General features: G+C 43.9%; 1 protein-coding gene across 1 annotated transcript in view; it reads right to left on the bottom strand.

Annotated features, from left to right (window-relative positions):
• LOC138582092 (uncharacterized) overlaps nt 1–23,617 on the bottom strand; it is a 298,917-nt gene that overhangs the window by 257,039 nt on the left and 18,261 nt on the right. Inside the window, exons 2-3 of the mRNA XM_069653059.1 lie at nt 20,528–20,616; nt 13,580–13,627 (exon numbers count right to left, since the gene is read on the bottom strand). The gene's annotated coding sequence lies outside the window, so the exon portion shown is untranslated. The remainder of the gene's footprint in view (nt 1–13,579; nt 13,628–20,527; nt 20,617–23,617) is intronic.

Raw genomic sequence — 23,617 nt, 5'->3', positions numbered from 1 at the left:
TCTTCCCCTTCCTCAACAGGTTTTGCTATAAATGTGGCAGGGTTTACTGTGCAACATCTTACAATGTGAATGGATGGGCTAGACAAAATCACTTCATATGCAGAGGTCCTTTGTGTAGTTCATGTGGATTTGGATCGTTCAAGAATTGCGAGCATATCATGCTCTACATATAATGTCACTGAGCACCCCTTAGCAATTGTTGAGGACTTCGCAAAGGCAAAGGCTGCAGCTGCCAGTGCCTAGTAACAAGGGAATTGGCCCAGCATCACTGAAACTAAGATACCACTGTAATCTGCTAGGGGTTTGTGCCCCAGGGATGTTTGCTGGGCCATTTTGCACAGTCACTACTTGCCCATTACAATGTGAGAATATATATCGAATTATGTTGTTGGGTTTCTAGCACTGGAGCATTGCTTATAGCATTTTTTCATTACACTATACACGTTACCTTTTTGCCTGTCCCTGTCAGTGACCCTTTCCTTTTCTGTGCTTCCTTAAGTCCCTGCAGGAGAGGTTTTGCATAACTAGAATAGTCAAAAATCCAAGCTCTACAATACTTACACAAAGCCAAAAATGGTTGCATTTCTTTTACCATAGTAGGTTGTGGTGTATCCTGTACCACAGCTGCTCTTTCCAGGTTCTTTTCCATGATGATGATATTATTTGTCCCAAATACACCACTTCTGTCTGCCAATACTGCATTTTGTCCTTGTCTACTGTGTATCCTTTGTCTGCAAGCAATGTCAGTAGTGTAATCGAATCTGCTCAGCATATCTCTTCTGTGGCGCTGCACAAAAAGAGGTCATCTAAATACTGAATGATCATACTGGGTACATGTCTTTTGCCTAAATCCATGTTTAGGTTCCTGCTGAAAATACTCTGAGACTCACAGTACCCCTTAGAAAGTCTGGTGTGTTGAAATCTTTGCCTGTGATGGTAGACGTGGTATGATTTTGAGAATCAGGGTGTAATGGGATACAAAATAACACATTTTTAAAATCAATAACAGTAAAATGTGGGGCCTCTTTTGTATGTTACAAAGAATCATGGCAAGATTCGGTACAAGTGGGTCCTCAACTTCCACTATGCTATTCAATGGGCACAAATCCTGTATCATCCTCTAACTTGACCTCTATGCTTTTTTGACAGAGTATATCACTGTGTTATATGGAGATTCTGAGGGCACTATAATGCCCTGGTGTCATAATGCAACAATTGTTTCATGTATCCCCCCATTTGCCTCTCTTGACAATGGGTACTGTCTCACTCTAGACAGCACTGTTGCCTGTTTCAACTTAATATGTACTGCCCCTATACTCTTCAAGTGGCTTATGTCATGGGACGCTTGCACCCTAATGTTAGACCTACCCAGGACCTGTGTGACGCCTTATCTCAATATTTTATTATGAAGATCACGAATATTCGCCTGAATATTTCCAAAGCGGCGAACACTCCCTCCAGTAGTGAGAATAACTCACTTCAAACTGTGGACACTGTTGGTCCAATGAGGTGGTCGTCTTTTCTGAGAAGAAACGGTACTGGCTGCCATTCAGAAGATCAAGTCGTACTCCCCCTTTGGCTGTAATGAAAAAAATCTCTCCAGATCTCCTTGCGGAGATCACGGTTGCTATCAACAATTCTTGTCAGTCAGGGCTGGTCCTGCAAGAGTGAAAAGCTGCCAGGGATATCCCTCTCTTGAAGAAGCCATCACTGGACCCCACTTTTCTGGCTAATTTTCGCTCTATCTCCGTTCTCCCCTTCCTCACAAAGCTTCTTAAGTCCCTGGTGTCACCCTTACTTTCTACGTTTCTTGAATCCTATCATCTCCTGCACCCTGCTCAGTCTGGCTTTAGACCTGGCAGAGGCACAGAGAGTGTTCTGGTCTCTGTCCAGGATGACATGGACAGGCTGGTGGGTGCAGGTGGTGTGGTTGCCCTGATTTTGTTGGATCAGTCAGCGGTGTTCGTCACTGTTGACCATCCCATCCTGTTGTCTCATCTTGCCAAGATGGGTAAATCTGGGCTGGTACTGTCCTGGTTCACTTCGTTCCTGGCGGACCGTACTCAAACTCTCTCTATGTACCCATAGTATGTATGTATGTATGTCAGGAACTTGTCATCTCAGTTGTGGAGTGCCGCAGGGTTCCTCCTTGTCTCTGATTCTATTCAATATTTACATCTGGGCACTTTTGTGTCTCATTGACTCCTTCAGCGTCAGGTGGTACTCTTATGCCGACGACACTCAGATCCTGATCTGTTTAGATCTTGATCAGGCTGAGATGTAATCGTGCCTAAGGGGTACCTGGCAGCCGTGGGGGTTTGGATGAACCACAACTGGCTTAAACTGAATTGAGACAATACGGAGGTGTTGGTGGTGGGTTGCCCTCCTGATTCCTCACTCTGGGTATCCTCTTTCTGGCCTTTGTTTGTTTGTTTATTAATTTGTAATGCGCACCAGATCCTTAGGTAACTGGGCGCCACAGCATACAAGGTTACTTTAAGCTTGGTTACATAATGAGGAGGGATACATACAAACAGTACAAGTACAGCAAGTAAGAGCTAAAGGACCAATCATCAGTGCAATATACAAAATATACATCAGGAGTATATAAAAGGGTTAGGTACACAGAGTTATATGTATGTGTACATAGGCTAGTTACAGCAGAGAATGTGGGGGTTCAGAGATAGCTGGTACACTTGGCAAGGGTTAATGTTGGCAATCGTTTGAATGTAACCAGTTAAGAATGTTTCGCCTGAAGCGGTGATATGATTGATCTATTCTAAGGTCAAGTGCTAGTGTGTTCCAATATTGGGCCTCTTTAACTGGGAAGCTTGTACCCCCTGTTTTTTTTGTTGCTTGAATTGAGGTATTTGGAGGCAGTAGGAGTAGGCCGCTCTAGTGGGACGGGTCAACGTTTTTCTCACTATTCTTTCAGTAAGGTAGGGTGGGGCTGCATTATTGAGGCATTTTAAAGTTAGTGAAGCTAATTTGAGCGAGATCCTATCTCTAATTTTTAGCCAGTGGCATTCTCTTCTCTTATTCGATATGTGTTCTTTAGAAGGGATGTTCAAGGCAGTCCTTAGGGGGTTATTTTGCATCATCTGCAGTTTGGCAGTGATATGTCTATTAGCTCCTGAGTATAAGGCATTGCAATAGACTAATTTGGAAAGTATTGGGGCATTAGCGAGAATAATGCAGCTGGCTTGTGTTAAAAAAGCTTGGCATGCGCTAATAAGCTTACAAGTGTAGGCTGTGGATGATGCTAGAGTATTTAGCTGTTTTTTAGTGTTAGGGCAGAATCGAATAAAAGCCTAGCATTTTCACTTCTTTTGTTACAGTTATTATATTACCATCAATGTTGAACGCCAAGTAACTGGGGTCAAGATTTTTTAGGTTGGTGATGGATCCAAGGAGCAGGATCTCTGTTTTGTCATCATTCCGGCAGAGGCCATGGGTTGCCATCATACCTGAATGATGAGGTATATCTTGTTTACCAAGGCTGTGTCAGAGACAGAATTGCCCGAAAGGGGAATGGAAATCTGGGTGTTGTCTGCATAATTAGTGTAGGTGACACCCAGTCTATCCAATTTGTCAAATAAAGGCTTGGTAAAGATATTATACAAGTGGGCGGCCGATGCCAAATGATCACATAAAACTGCGTGGTCCATCAGGCCAAAGGCCACTGACAAGTCAAGGAGGAGCAACATACAGTGTTTCCCTTATCATTAAGCTCGTCAATTTGTGTCTTAAGATCGAGGTCTGAAACCAGATTGCCATGATCCAACGAGTTGGTTGGTTTCAAGATAGTGCTGAATTTGAAAGTAGGCCTCTCTATCTATAATCTTGAGAAGGAACGGCACTGTGGTGATGGGCCTGTAGTTGGTAGGGATGGAGGGGTCTAAGGTTTGTTTCTTAAGGAGAGGTAAAACCCAGGGCTCCTTTAAATTACTTGGGACGGTGTTTGTGGAGAAGGAGGAATTGATTAGTTTAGTAATGAAGGGGGCTAGGTCCCTTGCAGCATCTTTAATTAGTTGGGCAGGGCAGTTGTCACCCTTGCAGTTGGAGGGTTTTAGGGATGCAATAATTTTTTCAGTTTCCTAGATGGATACTTTGGCAAATTTAAAGGGGGCTGGATGTTGCGTATTTTTGGTATGACTAGTAGGTATTGTTTCACTATGGGACAGGGACGCTTTTTTTTGCCAATTTTAAAAGTGTTGTTATTTTATTGGCTAGGGAATCCTCGATACTGGTGCACCATTGTTTGTCTTTAGGGGTATTGTCTGGGAAGGGGGGGGAGGGGTTTTGGAGATTCCAGTTCCCTGAGGGTAACAAATAATTCCTTGGTATTACAGCTGGCATTGGAGATTCTCTCATTGAATAGTTCATTTTTGGTTTGTAAGATTTCTTTTTTGTAGATATTGGCAAAGTGTTTAAGTTGCCTTTTATTTTCAATGGAAGGGGTGTGTCGCCATTTGGATTCCAGTTTCCTTTTTTGTTGTCTTAATTCTTTGAGGTGGGGGGTGAACCAGGCATTGAGGTGTGTCTGTTGTTTACTCTTGCGTAATTTGAGAGGGGCAATGCAGTCTAGGACCTTAGTCATTGTATTATTGTCGGTCTCCACCAGAAGATCTGGATTCAGATTATTTGGGAGTGCATTAAGGGTAGGAAGGAGGAGTGGCAAACGATTGTCGGGTGTGATATCTTTTTGAGCTCTAGTAGGGAGAGAGGGAGCCATAACTTTGTTTTTAGTGATATGTTTATCTAATGTTAGAGTGAAGTCAATTAGGTAGTGGTCAGTCCATTGTTGAGGGATGATTTTGGTGATGGTTGTGGGGCAGTTCAAGGTGGCGACCCAGTCAAGCGTTCTTCCTTTGTCATGGGTTGGAGTGAGGACTTTTTGCGTTATGCCATGTTCAGCAAGCATAGCTGCTATGGATTGGGTTTGTTTGTCTTCTAGATCATTAAATCCTAGGTTGAAGTCGCCTAGTATTAGTAGTTGGGAGGAGTCTTCTGTATTGTTCGCTAACAGGCTAGATAGGTCCTCTTCAAAGGTGCCTATCGGGCCAGGAGGCCTGTATATTAGTTGAATAGTTAGGGTACGACAGTTAGAAATTGGCATTTTGGCAGAGAGTAGTTCACAAGATTTGAAAGGGGGTAGAGATATGGGTCTTAAAGCAAGGTTAGCTTTGGCTATAATGGCGATCCCGCCACCTCTACCGCTCAGTCTTTCTACTCTGATTAGTTGGTAGTTGTCTGGTATAGCTAATGATAGTGCTGGCCTGCAGATTCGTGCAGCCATGACTCTGTGACCGCTAGTAGGTCAAGCTCATTGGAGGATAAAATGTCAGCTATTTCCATAGCGTGGGCTACTAGATATCTGGCATTAATTAAGGATCCAGAAATCAAAGTTGTAGTAGATTTATTTAGGGGTTCTATCGGTGTAGGTTTAGGGTCATTATTGTCACAGGCTGTAGTCCGTCTAGGGACTGACTTTAGGTGTAGGGTGGTTGTTTTGAGTTGGGCGTTAAGATTCTTAGGCTATACGTTTTGGGTTTATAGAGGCATGGTAATCTAGCTTGGAGTCTTTTATTTCTCTCCAAGTTAAGGTATGGTATGTTTTTAGAAAGGGACATGGTTAAGTAAATGAGAGGTAATCTGAAACACAGCAGGGAAGTTGCCTGTGTCTTTCTAAGGTACATAGTTGGGAATAGGTGTAGTGCGGGGCAGATTAATATAGTAGTGTTAGGGTAGATACAGTCCTGTAGGTAGTGCACTTATGAAGCTGTGTGACAGTCTAGTCTAGGCACTATATATATGCTTCTGGTAATCAGGTATGATTATAGGGTATATATAGATCTAAGATGGGCTAGTCTAATATGGGCACGGAATGTATGAAAACTGTATAGGCTAGTCCAATATGTATGGAAGGTTGTGGGCTAGTTCAGTCTATACGTGCAGATAGGTATAGATTGAAGCAGGCTAGTTTAACATAGGTAAGGCATATGTAAGAAAGTATATCGGCTAATCTAGCATAAGCAGTATGGCTAGTCTGGCATAAGCAGGCCTGTGTAAGTGCAGGCAAGTTTAGTCTGATAGATTCAGATATGTTGGTAGAGGATTGTCTAGTCTAGCAAGGGGCATGCATACAACTGTATAGACTGGTCTGAAATAAGCAGGCATATGAGTGTTCAAGCAAGTCTAAGCCTATTAATTCAGTGGATTAGTCAAGACTAAGAAAGTAAATTCAAGCAGGCTAAGTGAAACTGAGCATATAAATTCAAACAGGCTAATTCAACATTTGCATGGTAGGTATATCACAAGGATCAGCTAGTCTGGCATATAAATACATGTGATAGGTATATATGTAAGATCAGAACGGTGTAATAAGCGAAGGCTTACATAATAGCTAGAGCAGGAATAGTGCAGATGGTATAGTTAGGACAGGTATTGGACAGCAAATTGCAAGTGGTTTAGCCAAATAACGATAATATTTTTCGCATTAGTCACAAATTGCTAGTGAAGCAGCTTATTCTGCTACTTTGGGGTTACGTAAGGTAGTTAGAACAATGTTAGCACATAGTAATGTAGTAATCAGTTCATTTTGTTTAGGCAGTACATAGTTCGTAGGGGACGTTGTTGGCAACAGCTTACGGTCCTCGTCGTTGCAGTGCGAATAGTTTTATGGGCTCACATTTGCGGTCATGTAGCCAAGGGCAAGCATTAGGGGTAGTTCAGATAAGGTTACAGGTGCTGTGTAACATTATGCAATTTGCTCGGGCGTGCGTTACAACTTCATTACAGTGGAAGTGAAGTGGATAAAATAGTCGAGTGAATCCAGGAACAATATGTATATTCCAGAGGCTATCGAGTAACATACCTTATGTGTTGTGCGAGGGAGCAGGCACAGCATAGCGCAACCATGCACATAACATGGGTAAAACAGGGCCTTTACACTGCAGCCCTTCACAGTGGAGGGCCGGCTTCCCCCTTGCCGGCGGATGTGCGTCGGGGGATTTCAGATGAAATGCGTTGGCAACGTGATGCTGGCTGGACCACATGGACGGCAGCCATTTTGGGTAAGGAATACGGCTCAAGGCACGAATCTTACCGCGTGCAAACAGATATTTCTGATCAAATTCGGATAAAATGTGCAGCGGGTCCCGAATAGTAGAGATCCCAATCTTAAATTCAGGAACTGGTGTGATTCATCGTAGTCGGCGGCTTCCAAGGGCAGGGTGCTTGCTGGATGCTGGTTTGCTGAGGGAGGGAGGGGGCTCCTGACCTCTCCAGCTGCAGGGGAAGAGTGCAGCCTTCTTCTCTTGGTCCCCTTCCTGCCCCGGTGGGGAAGGTGAAAAACGTGGGGGTTGTCCTGTCGGTTTCTCTATCCATGGACAGCCATTTGCCAAGCCGGTCATCTTCAGCTTAAAGTACTCAAGAAAGTCCTCCCCATGATCTCTGCTCCTCTTCGTCAGCAGGTGGTGGCAGCTATGATACTATACCGGTTGGACTACTGTAATTGGCTATTTCAGCGGCTGCAACACCTACAAAATTTAGCAGCTCGTGTGGCAACAGGTACACCTTATGGAGCCCACATCTCCCCATTATTACGGGCCCTTCACTGGCTCCCGGTGATTCAACGCATTAGGTTCAAGGCTCTATCTATCGTCCATTAGGCGCTGCATGACCGGGGTGCGGAATTTCTCTGAGCAAAGTTTATCCACTACCATCCTAACCGCTGGTTGCGTTCCGCAACTGCGGACCTGCTTGTTGTGCCATCTTGTTGGCATATGCGGATTGGAGGACAGGCTTTTTCCATAGCAGCAGCTATACTATGGAATGAGCTTCCGCTGCCCATAAAAAAAAAACTATCCAACCATCTGGCCTTTAGAAAAGCTGTAAAGACATTCCTGTTTTAGGCAGAGTTGCTCTGACTATGGCTGTTTGCCTGCTCTCCAGTGCCAAGATACCTTAGGGTGACCGTGCGCTTTAGAAATGTCCCTAAAATAGCATAACATGGGAATTGTCCATCCATAAAGTACTTGGGACCTGTAGTAGGTGTTCCTGTAAGTGTGCCGGCATGCTGTTAGCAATAAGTATAGGACATGGGACATTCGTATGCTGAATAATTTTGTGACACGGGACACACACCCCTAAAATCATCCCACCATCATTGCCAGCATCTTCAAACAACTGTCCATCCGAAAACCTACTCAAGGGTTGAGCAGGGTCAATACACAAAACTGTACGCCACTCCTCTCCCTCTTCCTCAGTCCCTATGAGCACTATTTTGTAATCCACAATCAACACTCCTTCCACATCTAACATGATAATGGTACCCGGGTCATGGTCTTGAGGCATTGCTGGTCTGAACAGAAATTTTAACGGCACCCTCCATGGCTTGTTCTGGATGCCTGGCACCCAACTCAACAACACGCTTGCTCCATACATATACAAATCCAGGTGCAAGGGTATTCCCCCTAATACTGCCATCACTGTAGAATGCTCTGGTTATTTCTAGGACCCTAGCATAACAAATTCCTGGTGTGGAACACACTACTCCTTTTTTCCAAAAATGAAATTGTCATATTCAATTTACTTAACAAAACCCTTCTCAGCAAGTTACCGGCATTACCTTTGAAAACAACAGCAGTGCTAATACCTCTATTACCTACCTTGATGGGTAAATCTTCTGTAAATGGCAGCCAATATATTGCACCAGAGAATCCTTGTGTGTCCATTACTTTACCTGATACAGCGCTTTACTTCCCTTGGGTGAGATAGCGCTATATAAAAACTGGTATTATTATTATAAGGGAAGCACCCTTCCTTTATGCATGGTTTTGTTAAACCCGTGACAACCATAACAACAAATAATTTTTTGCCTGTCTCGACACCTACCAGAGGTTCCTCTTCCGAGTTGGCTATGACTTATAAGACTGGGCATGTCAGGGCTCTCTGTGGGCTGTCCTAATCTCGATATGTGTTCGACCCAGGAAATACAAAGGGGTTACTGCCCACCGCACTTGCCCATGTATATGGTGTCACTGTGGCATGTGGCATTGCATTTTTGTCCCAAATGTGTGTGGCTGGTTGTTGTGTCTGCTGCTGCGCATACACTGGTGCATTACTGGGCACTGAAGGTTGCATCTGCTGTGGTACGGGAGCTTGATATTGGTACTGGGGCTATTGTACCTGTTGGGGCGCTTGCGTGGGCATCGCCGTATAGCGAATGCTTGGGGGGGATCATCCCGTACTGCTGTTGATATGCAACTGGGGCTGCAGGTACACTACAATATGCACCGGAATTATATGTATACACTTGACTGCTCTTAAACTCTTGCGCAAAATGGCCCATTCTTTCCACCTGACCAACACAGTCCTGGTCCACATAATCTGCGTCCCATCCCACCAAATCCTCCTCCTCTACCTCTTCGCCCTCTCTTTGAACTTCTTTCTTCCCCGTGGGTAACCTCCTTCATAACCTCCTTCGTAACCTTGGTTGTCTAGACAACCTCGGTACCCTTCTGTCCACTCTGGCGTCACTCTCGCATCTACCGGAGCCATCCTTGGTTCTACCTGCTGTACGGGTGGACCCGTAATCACAGCTCCTCCTATACTCAACTTCGCCAACTTCTTTTGCACTAACTTCGATTTGAGCTTCAGCGTGTTATCCACTACTTCTTTTTCCTTTTTCCGCTGTTTGCATTGATACACTATAATTGCCTGAATCTCTGCCCACCCCTTAGCCTCAATCCTTACTACCTCATCCAAATCCTTCTGCCCCTCTTATGGAAGTCCCTTCTTGAACATGTGATAGAATATTTCTATTGTCTTATCCCATGATTCCCCTCTCTCAGCCCTTCACATCTCTTGAATCTGTAATATGTACTGTGCTGGATCTTCATCTTCTTTCATAGTACGTGCGATTATTGAATATATGTCTGATGTATCAGGATATGCCATTCTTAATGCAGCCCACACTCTGGCCCGACAATCGTTAAAATGTGCCTTATCATGTTTGTCATCACCCATCTGTACCCCTGTATATTCTGTCTTTTTCCAAATGTTATCTGCTTGGTCCCCTAATACAGCAGCGAACAAGCTTTTCATGCCTCCTATTGCCAATGCAATCCCTGCTTTCTGTTTCTTGAGCACATATAGCCACTTCCCCACTCCTGTGGTGAGCAGGGGCAACACCTTAATCAAACTGTTCCTATCCATGTGTGGCAGGGCACATACTGTGCTCTGTTGCGACCTTTATGCAACAGTGGAAAAAAACTGCTTTCACACCTTATTGGCTGCAATACATTTTCTTAGGTTGCAGTGTCTCGCTGTCATGGAGCTACATGAGGCACATACTCAGGGTTGGTATACCCTGCGGCTGCTTGCATGGGATAAAACTCCTGTGGGGGTGGAGGGTCTATGGGGTTGTGGGTGTCATGGGTGGTTCACAGGACACAGGTGTTACACTAGGTGCAAGGGTAACACAGGGTGCTAGTATTTTTATTTCTTCCCTTTTGGGATCCTCTGGGACATCTTCCAAATCCTCTATCATTCTCCAAAGCTCAAGAATGCTTTTCTTATTTCTCAACTTGTTCCACTTACATTCTGCAGCTAAATATGTGTACATGTGGCCCAGAACATCTTTGTTATTCATTCCTTCTTCGGGCCAGGGCTTGTAGATCCCTCCTCTCTTATCAGAAATCCATGCCTTGCGATATTTAATAATCTTGGATGTGCTGTCCACATATATTCAAGTGGGGTAAGGGAATTCATGTTACGTCTCCTCCTACCCTGTAATACTCTTTTACTATTTATACACCAATCCAGTGGTATCAATCTTCCCCACCCTCCCAAAATCGCCTGCACTTCCCATTACCCCTACCCACCCTCTTCATCCTACACACCACACACTTAATATCCCACACACCTCTTCTTCCCAACTCAACAACCACCACTTAACACTAAAATAGTTTTAAAAAGTCACACGTCAATAAACTACAATTATGTACGTAATTCTTTAGACTCTTTCATAGCCTTCTCTTCAAGACGACGGAAGTTACCTCATTATGGCCCCTTCTGCCAGGCAAAGGGATCTCAGACTTTTTCTTTTAGGCATGAATTATATTGTGGTGTCACCTTTTCTCTCACAGTGAAGATCCCTCTAGCCACCGTTACATATATAAACCACTACATATTGCCACAGGGTCTTTCTAATCCACACACCCACCATCACCCCACTTCACACGCTTTCTTTTGTTGTTTTCTCCTGCAAAGGTGTGCCTGCATCTATACATTCTCCCTAGTTCCTCCAATACTACACAATATGAGTACAGCATCCCGCTTCAAGGAGCAGGCAGGCCTTCTGGTCAACACGGCACCTGTGACGTTCTTCAGATGGTGCATGAGGGATTGGTCACTGCAGATGGGCCCCACACCTGAGGATCCGTGGGTGGGACACCCCCACCTCACAGAGAGTCTGGGATTACATCAGGGTCACCAAATTGAAAGGAAAGTAACCCCAAAACTAGAAGGTAAAAACTATACAGAAGGCAAAATAATCACTGCACCTCTTTGCAAGGAAAACAAGGTTTATTGCATGCAAAAAGGTCTGAGATGGTCCCGTAGAATTGAACTAACATGAAGCCTGTCTTAACTCAAGGAGTTACAGCTTTTATAGTGGAGAAACTGCTATTAACAATACTATGCATAATGAGTACAACATAATCCAACAACCCTCATTGGCTGCCACCTATAGAACATACTAATCCCCCCTATAGTACCTGGATCGATTGGCCACATCTAATCTAAGCCCATTCCCCTAAACACATGGTCCCCTACATCGTCTCTGTCAAACCCAGCTACATGATTGGTGGCTTGTCCTTACTGATATGTTCATAAATTGAGACACTGACCTTGCTTCTACTGCAATACCTTTCTGACTCCATCTTCCACCTATTTTGACTCTTCTTGCACATCTCACTACACTACATTACTACGAGTACAACAAATGAAACACCAGGCCTATAATGCTGCCCTATTTATAACCTCTTCGACCACAACATTAATACATGTGTTGCTCTTTCTGTGTTTCTATATTTGAGTATCTAATATGTGTCAAAACGAACTAAAACAAATCACAACTATCCGCTGTGCTGGCCAAGATGTGCTCTCAAGAGAGAAGACAATTAAAAGAAGGAACCCGACCAAGGCAGAGTTGACACGCAAACTATTGGACCGGTTTGCCCGCCGACCCCCATTTCGCCCCCTCCACATACGGACCGTTGACATTTCTACTATGCGATCCTGTCCCAGCGCCACACAATCCCAAACACGCATTCTGACATTTCGCAGACCGGTGGAGCCCCACCATACACCTGGTACCCTGCATAACTTACATGTAGCTAGCGCAACCACATATCAATATAGACATGATAATCTCCTGATAACCTGAAATCCGACCCCGGCAGTAGCAATGGTAGTAGCAGTTAACAGTTAGGGGGAGCGAGGGGGGAAGGTTACAAAGGGGGTTCACGGGTATTGTTTTCACGGGACAATGACTCTGCACAACAATAAGGTGCTCACGCTCCTCACTTTTTGCAGTGGACAACGAGGCTGGAGAATCCCACCCGATCCACATTCGTAAGAGGGGAGGGGAAAATCCTTAGGGAGAGTTCGATCTGGCGTGCTGATTGTCTCGTCTTCTTATTTTGTATTGTTAAATTATCTGTATGTTGTTTGATATGATATGCGAAGAACATTTTTCAATAAACAGAAGTTTAAACAAAAAACAGAAAAACTAACCAAAACAATATATTGATAAGGTGGGCACCACCAGTTATTCTTAATAAACTATTATATCAGTTTAATTTCTAAAGGTCCATTAGTTTCAAAGGCGCATCCCGGTGAAAAAATCATATGGCACATGGATAAATACAGACTAGTGAAGACTGAGCATTGCCACTCAGATAGCCGGGTGCTCTCAGTATGCCCTGCAATCCAGTTACAAACGTTCTTCTTAATAACAGTTCAGTCACATTCAATGACAGTCAATGCTTTTACCCAGTCATAGATCAATCACATTCATAAAAATGTCCAAATATTTTCTTCAATAATCTTATTATGAAGAGGCAGTGTTAATCACATCGCATGTCCAAAGGGATGTGCCAATGCATTTCGGAATAGATTCTGTCATCAGGGCTAGACATGGAGGTAATGCACATGATACATAGAGATTTACAAATCAAAACACAAGTGGTTACAGTATAAGAAATGTATACATACCAAGTTGGAAGTAATTCAGATGTAGTCATTACAAGGAAACATAGACAAAACATGCAGAACATATCTCAATAGGTTTGTTAGTGTCTCAACAATGGAGCAATATACAAAACCATTATGATGAAGTAAAAACATTCCATATGATCACCTGTGATGTACTGCCTATTTACACATCTGTGAAAATGAAACACAAACACAAAGACAAACGCATGGGGCTAAAGTCTTTGTAATGATGGAGAGGTATTTGGCATATGCAGAAAAAGTGCACACGAAAACATGTGTCTAGTACTGAAATTACCTGGGCTTGTCTTGGTATTGCTCACCCGAACCTGAGCACAGATAATATCTATAAGAGATTGGGAGAATATTACTGTTATTATCTCCCAAATGCCCTTAGATAATTCTTTTAAATGCTTCTGCATGTAACTTACTCCTCTAGCATTGAAATAACACCTGCTGCAGATTGCGGGTTCTGCTCTGCGCCCTCTGACTCACCTTAAGGTATGTGGATCGCCAGGTAAACGCAGCGACATCACGTGTGCGCACACACAAAGACGTCATCAGTGTCCCATGCTTCCTGTCTAGCCAGGAAGCCTGGGAGCAGAACACCAGCTGATGATCACGGGTATGGAAACATTTATCAAAATATGCGGTGGATTATTTAAAAAATAGATGTATGGGCATAGTGCCTACCCAAACCCCTCATCTCACAGAAAATATGGAATTGTGAGCACAAGTGGCCAGAATGTAGGGTAATTCAAAAATTACCTGATCAAAATAAATAAATAAGCAAACTCAGACATTCTATCTTACTCAGAATGCAAACCTGGTATTATCAAATGTATCACATAAGATTAGTGTTCCTCATTTATGAGAAAATCACGGTGATGGCGGTCATATTACTTCAAAATTAATATGAGCTACTATCACAACAAAAACACAAGGTTGTGCGGACATTAAGTGGCGCATGCATATAGTGCAGATTACCGGACCAAGGTAACTGCATGTAGCTACATTTTAGCCATAAAAAAATGCAAATTATTAATCAAAACAAATCTGTCTACCACGAGGCTTCTGCCTCATGTGCTTTTAGGATTCGATGTAGAGTATAAAGTCATCAGAAAACATGCACTATTACGTGCTTAAAAAAAAACATAACTTGTACAGTTAATACAAAACACATGTAATTCTTGTCTTCATTAATGCCCCCAGGGGCCATAGCATCAAGGCCCTCGATCCAATATGTTTCCCTTTGGTCCATCCTTCTTGTCATGTTTTCATATTTGTTCCGTTTGACCACTGCTTCCACAATTTGAAACCTAATCTGTGAGATGGCATGCTTTTTGTCCAACCAATGCTGTGCGACTGCTGGGTTGAGGTTCTTATTTCTAATGAATGATCAATGCTCATTTTATCACAGTTTAGCTGCTCTTTAGAATTATCCAATATAGTAAATCCCGCTGGAGCACTTGATGGAATAAATTATGTTATGCTATGTTAATGGAATTTATTGAAGCGCATGTACGCCCTAAGGCATCATGGTGCTGGAGGCATAAGGAAAATGTTTATGATATCACTGTTTCTAAATTAGCATTGGTTTCAGTTGCCGACGAAAGGCAAAGTGGTCTGCGGTCCCCCGCAGAGCAAGAGGAAGGTCATTACAGGCTTTGGCGGCTGCCACTGAGAAAGTGCGCCCCCCTTTTTGAGCTAACCTGAACCGGGGAACCGCTACCCAAAGAGCTGCCTGCGATACAAGACAACGAGTAGGCATGTGGGGGACAAATTTGGCTTGAAAATATTCCGCTCCCATGCCATAAAAGGCCCAATGCACCATGCACATGGACTGGGCTTAAAGATGATCCGGTCGGCAACAGGGGGCCAATGCAATTGCCTCAGCATGGGGGGTCATATGGGCTCAGAAAGGGGAGCGCAGAATAGATCTGGCCGCAGCATACTGGAGTAACTGTAACCGCCTGATCAGATAGCCAGGCTACGCCAGATAAATGAGTTACAGTAATCCAGTACACTTAGAACCAGAGCTGCAAGCACCAGGGCCTGACATGCTGTAGGAATGAAAGGGAGAATCTTCCGGAGGACACAAAGCTTAAAGTGGCCGGCTTTGCAGACCAAAGCAACTTTCTCATCCATGGCCAGTGAGGCAGAGATCTTCACCCCCACATTCCTGACCGACAGGATAGGCATAGGGAGAGGACCCAAAGCTGTGGGCCAGAAATCAGCCGTCCAAAACTGATGCAGAAATGTAGTACCTACAACCAGGACCTTGGTTTTACTGCCGTTAAGCTTAAACCAATTCGATGTCATCCATGACCCTAGCTCTTCGAAACACTTTCTCAGCCGGATAGGTGTCTCAGGTTGGGTAAGGTCCAGATGGACCAAAATCTGGGTATTGTCCGCATAAGAGTAATAACAAAACCCATGCGACTGAATGAGGAGCAGAAGATATCTAATATAAATGTTAAACAAAATAAGGGACAGTGCCGATCCCTGGGGAACCCCACAAAAAAGTGAGGCTGGAGCAGAGCGGAGGGAGGAAGAGACACCGATTGGGAACGGTCTGCCAGAAAAGCCGTAAACCAGTTCAGGGCTTGGCCAGACAGGCCAGCCGCGGAGAGACGGGAGATCAGGATATGATGGTCAACCATGTTGAAAGCAGCTGACAGATCTAGTAGCAGGACTGCTCCGACACCGTCCTGACATACCAGACACACCAGGTCGTCCAGTACTGAGTTTAGAACAGATACAGTACCTCTACCAGGCCAAAAAGCAGATTGAAACAAGTCGAAGTACTGGGAGGACTCCAGAAAAGTAGACAAAAGGGGAGATACCAGTGTCATCAGCACTTTCATCACGAAAGGTAGGAGTGAAATAGGGCGATAATTGGCCAGCACTTGAGGATCCAAAGAGGGCTTTACAAGCAGTGGAATGACCAGGGCGTGCTTAAGTGAACACGGGATCACTCCAGTAGCAAAGGAGGAGTTAACTGCTGAGGTAATGTGAGTAATTAAATCACCAGACGCCTCCTGTATAAGAGTCAAAGGTATGGCATCCGCAGGGGAGGCAGATTTCAATCACTGGATAACTGAAAAAAGGGGAAATGTGGACCATGACCCTTTAACCACAGGTGGTTCCATAAAGGCTGTGTCAGCTATAGATGCCAGTGCCTCATCTTTTATATTATCCCAAATGGTGTCAATTCTGGTCACAAAGAAAGCTGAGAGGGAGTCACACGGATCCTGAGAGGGCAGCACCACAGCCTGTGCTTTCTCTGGCATGGAGAGTGACTGAAGCAAATCAAATAGGGTTTTCAATGTGTTAATAGCCATCTCTACGACATGACTGAAATAAACGTTCTTATCACTCACCACTGCTTTATGGTAGGCAGTGAGAGTACTGCAAAATATGTTTTTAGCTTCACAGGAATAGCTAAGACGCCATTTTCTTTCAGTTAATTAGCAGTATCACATGTACCGAATCTAGGCATTTTAATTTTTTCACCTGATCGCGGGTGATTATTAATGTTGCCTTTGGTGACAAATCCACATTTGCTACAATGCATACATGCATACGTGCCTGTGCACAAAGATCTGGTTTGGTTTTAATCAGCTGGTCTCTGAAACTGGAGCTTCTCTTGTATATGAATGTGGTTAATTCATTAAATAAATGTTCCACTCTTGAATCACAGGTGAGGGTTCTCGAATTCTTCTTGATGACTTGATGACAGACTTAATGCAGTTACTTTGAATTGAAAATTTAGAGACATACACCGGGGATGGTGTTTTCTTAGGTTTGTATGACTCTCTCAGTAAATCTCTTTGTTGTATGTTAGCCACTTTCTCAGTTGCAGCATTGATCTTTTCTGGTTTGTAGCTGCGGGCAACGCATTTATCACCTATTCTGGCTACCTCTTTGTCGTATTCTTCTGGGACGCTGACAATGCACCTAACTCAGAGAATCCGAGTAAATTAAATGTTTCTAATCAAACTTGGCTGATGGAAGCTCGACCGGTGCAGCAAATTATTATGGTCTGTTGCCTTACGAAATATGTTAGTGGTATATCTGTCTGCTTGTGTCTTAATCTCTACATATAGGAAGTGGATACACTCTTGTGAGGATTTGTGGGTACATTGAATGTGAGGGTCAGTAGTGTTTATATACGTGAAGAATCCTTAGAGATTCTCTTGCGTGCCTGACCATATTCCAAATATGTCATCTATATATTGGGCCTCATTCCGAGTATGGCGGTAAGGGATAGCGGCCACCGGTAACGAGACCGGTGGCGGTAATCCCTTACCGCCATACTCCGAGTTCCCTTTGCGCCCTCGCCTTTAACGCCTGCTTTGAGCAGGTGTTAAAGTCGAGGGCGCAAAGGGGCCTCCAAGCCAATAACGGTGACCGTAATGAACGGTCACCGTTATTTGCATCTTCCCCATTCCCATTGAGCCCTCTGGGGGCTCATTTGGGAATGGGGAAGAGCCTTGGTGAATGGGGAATTACCGCCCCGCCAACCTTGGAATGGGGCAGTAATTCCGCCATCCACCAAGGCGCTGCCGGTCCGGGTACGGCGTCAACCAAGGCGTTAATAGCGCCATTGGTTAGCGCCGTACTCGGAATGAGGCCCATTGTACCCAAAGTGTAATATAATTAAATCATACCTCATGGTCTAGTATGTGATCCCATTCCTGCTTATGCATAAAGAAATTTGAATGGGGGGGCATCATGGCTCCAATGGATGTCCCGGATACTTGTAGAGAAAACTGGTCTCCATATTGAAAATAGGAGTTCTCCGCAATCAATTGTAGGAGAGCTCAAATGAATTCTTTATGGGCTTTGATGCCTCCTTCATCAAGTAAAAATCACTGAATGGCCCCCATACCCATATCATGCAGGACTGAGGTATAAAGACTTTTGACGTCAATGGTCGTCAATGATTGATTCAAGCCATTAAGGGTACCACATATTTCTATAAAACATTGTGATTACTGCACTAAAAAAACAGTCCCTTTAGGCATTTATTCACATTGATCACCATTCCGTTTACCTTCTGCGCCAGTACTGCCCTCACCATTTACCCGATATTTGGCCTGTCGTATTAGATATTCCCTGAGAGTGACCCATATGTCCTTCGGCTTGCTGCAATTTGGAAGCCATTTGGAAGCAAATCAGCATTTACGATCTCCTGTACCTCACAATATGACAAAGCATAGAGCCAGGATGTCAATGTAGAAGGGGTCCCCTATGTCACATCCTGGCCATCGGAACCCTAGCTGTTATGGACACCATATTCAAAAACTCCTGGGCCCGCAGGGCTTCCTCTCAGAGCAAACCAAAGGAGCCATATCTTGAGTAGAGCCGGAACGTCTCCTGCTACCATCTCATTCACACTTTCAACAACCTGTCTCCAAAAGTTTAATATTGGCAAACAGGGCCATGCCAGATGTAAGAAATCCGCCTCCTCACACGGACACATACCACAGCTCGAGGAGACTTTGGTGTAGTATGTAGTATGTTTGCTTTGAGTATAATACATTTGATGTAGATATTTATAGTGGGTGAGTCTGAACCTACAATTCAATGCTACAGTCCTAGTTTTTAAACATGTCTGCTACCACTGTTTGTCTGTAAAGGCTTCCCCAAGAGAGTTTTCCCATCTATTCCTCTCTGCATCCTGCTCCTGAACACTCTGCTCTTTAAGCATCTTATAAATAGTAGATACCATTCTGATATAACTTGGAGGGCTAGTGATAAATAGTGCCAGTGGAGACATGGTAGGGGCAGCAGGCATACACTGTATATGTTGTTTCAACACATTTCTAGGCATAACCTTTAATCAAAATCAACACTTATCTCTCGCATGCACTTACTTGGCTCATATTCCTGGGCCTGTCCAGGGCCATGCCCTCTCTTTGTTATTCGCTTGGCGCACCTGTGAGAATAATTACTAGTATTTCTTGATTCATGTCCTCCGAAGACAGACTATAACATTGAATCCAAATCTGTAAAGGTTTCTAGTTCTTCCCATATATTTCTAAATTCCTTCTTCCCATATATTTGTAAATTCCTTCAACACATTTTTAAGATCTCCACGCGTCCAGGGAGAATGTACCATTACCAGATTACCTGCACCATCGGTGGTAACGCATGTTAGATGTCATGAAGGTGCCGGTAAATGCGAGCCAGATCATTCATGCACATTGCCTGCACAGGTGTGGGAAGGGCTAATGTGCTTGCTAGATCACTAGGGGTGTATGCTGGAGAGGGCTGCTCCACCTGTGCACCTGAATCAGAGGAAGTCTGGAGCTGAGCTTGGTGAGAAGCTGCTTGGGTCTGCATTTGAGGTACTAAAGACATCTTTGATATCCTTTGCTTCCTCCTCCCTGTGCCCCTTTCCTGCACTAGTTTCTGTAACATCTTGCAGGTACAGAGAATGAATTGGTATCACTGATGTAGGAGGTCATTCTCCTTTCCTTTAATTTATTTTTCCATTTCCTCAACTCAATTGTCAATGTATTGTTTGTATCTCTGATGCTCCTTATCCAATACTCACCAACCTGTTTAGAAGCTTCCCTAAACCAATCTAGGAGTACATTCCGTTGCTCTGGAGTTGTTTCCCCCTTTTTATTTGAAAGCGTTCAGCTTAAATGTAAGAGTTTGGTCAGATCAAAGCTATCTTCCACAGGTATTGGTTACGACTAGCCCCCGATGACCCAGAGCTCCAAACCTACAAGCACTTGAAAGTGCCCAGCGATAATGTATATGCATACAATATGCGGGTGTACCTTTCTCTAGGGAACAACACACTTTAGACTTTCTCTTTCCCATTTCTATGCCTTACCTATGTGGCTAGTTGGAGGCAACAAGGGTATTTGCACTCTATTCTGCAGTAACACTGCCCGTGACAGGACATGATACATCATGGACTCAAAATATCATAGGAATGTAATACTTTTGCACATTACATTTCATTTATAGTTCTCTCTCTTTGTTGAGAGTCTTCCAATAGATACCAGAATTCAGTTCCCTTATCATTTTACTTACTCAATGCCATTTATCAAACAAATGAACTGAACCTTGCTGTGACTTTAAACACTGTTAACCTAGCTGTCTTACCTTTCGGCCGCCTGCTGTAAAACATAAATAATATGGCTTTGTGCAACCAAAGGGGAGACAACAACCTGCATTGTGTCTCTCCCCCAAAACCCCTCAGAGTTTAAAATAGGCCTCTTACCTATACTTTGGTGGAGCGGCCTGCCACTCCTGTTACCATCTCAGCTGGACATGACGATCTGGGTCCGGATGGCATCAAAAGTGTTAGAGCTGTAAATAAATCCAAAGCTCAGTTGAAATCAGCAGCGGTTAGCAGAAACAGGCACGGAAGTAGTATCCCTGACCTGCAAAATGTGCCCCAACACAGATTCATCTGGGGTTAAATAGGGAAGGGGGTAGCAGAAACAGCCACAGAAGCGGTATCCCTGAACTGGAAAATGTGCCCCAACACAGATTCATCTGGGGTTAAATAGGGAAGGGGGTACCAGAAACAAGCACAGAAGCAGTATCCCTGACCTGGAAAATGCGCCCCAACACAGATTTATTGTGGGTTTAATAGGTACAGGGGTAGCAGAAAGAGGCACAGAAGCACTATTCCTGACCTGGAAAATGTGCCCTAACACAGATTCATCGGGGGTTAAATAGGGAAGGGGCTTGCAGAAGCAGGCATGGAAGCAGTATCCCTGACCTGGAAAATGTGCCCCAACACAGATTCATCAGGGGTTAAATAGGGAAGGCGGTAGCAGAAACAGACACAGAAGCAGTATCCCTGACCTGGAAAATGCACCCCAACACAGATTCATCTGGGCTTAAATAGGGAAGGGGTAGTAGAAACAGGCACAGAAGCAGTATTCCTGACCTGGAAAATGTGCCCCAAAACAGATTCATCGGGGGTTAAATAGGGAAGGGGGTAGCAGGAACAGGCACAGAAGCAGTATCCCTGACCTGGAAAATGCGCCCAAACACAGATTCATTGGGGGTTAAATAGGGATGGGGCTAGCAGAAACAGGCATGGAAGCAGTATCCCTGACCTAGAAAATGAGCCCCAACACAGATTCATTGGGGGTTAAATAGGGAAGGTAATAGCAGAAACAGGCACAGAAGCAGTATCCCTGACCTGGAAAATGCACCCCAACACAGATTCATCGGGGGTTAAATAGGGAAGGGGGTAGCAGGAACAGGCACAGAAGCAGTATCCCTGACCTGGAAAATGCACCCAAACACAGATTCATTGGGGGTTAAATAGGGATGGGGATAGCAGAAACAGGCATGGAAGCAGTATCCCTGACCTAGAAAATGAGCCCCAACACAGATTCATTGGGGGTTAAATAGGGAAGGTAATAGCAGAAACAGGCACAGAAGCAGTATCCCTGACCTGGAAAATGCACCCCAACACAGATTCATCGGGGGTTAAATAGGGAAGGGGGTAGCAGGAACAGGCACAGAAGCAGTATCCCTGACCTGGAAAATGCACCCAAACACAGATTCATTGGGGGTTAAATAGGGATGGGGATAGCAGAAACAGGCATGGAAGCAGTATCCCTGATCTAGAAAATGCACCCCAACACAGATTCATCGGGGGTTAAATAGGGACGCGGGTAGCAGAAACAGGCACGGAAGCAGTATCCCTGACCTGGAAAATGTGCCCCAACACAGATTCATCGGGGTTAAATAGAAAAGGGGGTAGCAGAAACAGGCACTAAAGTAGTATACCTGACCTGGAAAATGCACCCAAAAACAGATTCATCGGGGGTTAAATAGGGAAGGTGATTGCAGAAACAGGCACAGAAGCAGTATCCTTGACCTGGAAAATGCATCCCAGTTCATCAGGGGTTAAATAGGAAAGGGGCTAGCAGAAACAGGCACGGAAGCAGTATTCCTGACCTGGAAAATGCGCCCCAACAGATTCATCGGGATTTGAATAGGGAAGGGGCTAGCAGAAACAGGCATGGAAGCAGTAACCCTGACCTGGAAAATGCACCCCAACACAAATTCATCAGGTGTTAAATAGGGAAGGGGGTAGCAGAAACAGGCACGCAAGCAGTATCCCTGACCTGGAAAATGCACCCCAACACAGATTCATCGCAGTTTAAATAGGGATTAAAGCAATGGAAATCATACATTTAGAGAGTTGGGTACATTTAGTCTGTTACATTTAAATAATCCACTTTCTTAATTGTACATTTATGTATTTAGTAATTATATTTGAACTTTTATCCTACGTGCTGTCTACAACTACATAAGAATGGTACAATATTTATGAACAATTGAGTGAACACAAATGTAGCTATTATCAAACGTCAAAAAAACAAAGTTAAGGGTGAATAGTAAAAGCTAATGACAAAAAATGCACTTTTAAATGTATTTTGAATTGAGATAATGTAGTCGAAAGACAAATACCAGGAGGCAAAGTATTCCATAATTTCTGAGCTAAAAATTGGAAGCCAATATGTGGAAAAGAGAGGATGCACAAGGGGGATCTGAGCATAAGTAGTGAGTTACGAGAAGAATAAATTCATATTAAACTAAATCCTCACTGCAGAATATGAAATATATAAAGCAGAAGGCCATTTTTAGGTAGACCAACAAATAAAAACAAGAATAGTATGAACTTTTTAATTCTTTATTTATTTTGTGCTTTTTGGACAAACTTGTCGACCTTTTACACTTTATAAATGTATACACAATTCATAAAACATTTCAAGCATCTAATAGAAACAATGTATTTTTAGATAAAAGCACATTAAAATTACTTGTATACATAAAATGCATGTTTAAAACTAAATAAAGTTGCCAGCTGATGTGACTCTGACCACTATCCCGATTTTGTCTGTCCTTGTGGAGCGTCTCTATTTGCCCTTTCAATTGTTCCCCAAGCCCTCAGCCAAACATGGAATGCAGATGCTGCAATCACAAGTGATTCTGCCCCAAAGATTGAGTTCCAGAATTTGTCTGTCTTCTGCATCGTAAGGGAATAATAGTTTCTTACCTGTAACTCCATTTCTCCAGCATTGGTATCTTTCATGGATTCACATGCTTAGAATATTCCCCGTCGACAGACTGGGAACCCTCGGTACACTTATAAAGCCATTTCCCATAGAAAAACTTCTGACACTTTTGTGTCCTATCTACGTCGTTTTCGGGGCCGCCTACGCATGCCCCACTAGGACGTAGCAGTATAAATGCCCCGCCCCCGCGGCTCCCTTCAGATTTCAATCCCTCCAAAGCAGAATGGGGTGAAAACCTAGTTATACAAATACATTGCATTCCG

Source organism: Ambystoma mexicanum, chromosome 1p, assembly GCF_040938575.1.
Source record: "Ambystoma mexicanum isolate Mex_15411 chromosome 1p, UKY_AmexF1_1, whole genome shotgun sequence".
Classification (NCBI taxonomy): Eukaryota; Metazoa; Chordata; class Amphibia; order Caudata; family Ambystomatidae; genus Ambystoma; species Ambystoma mexicanum.
This window is presented reverse-complemented; position numbering and strand designations above follow the sequence as displayed.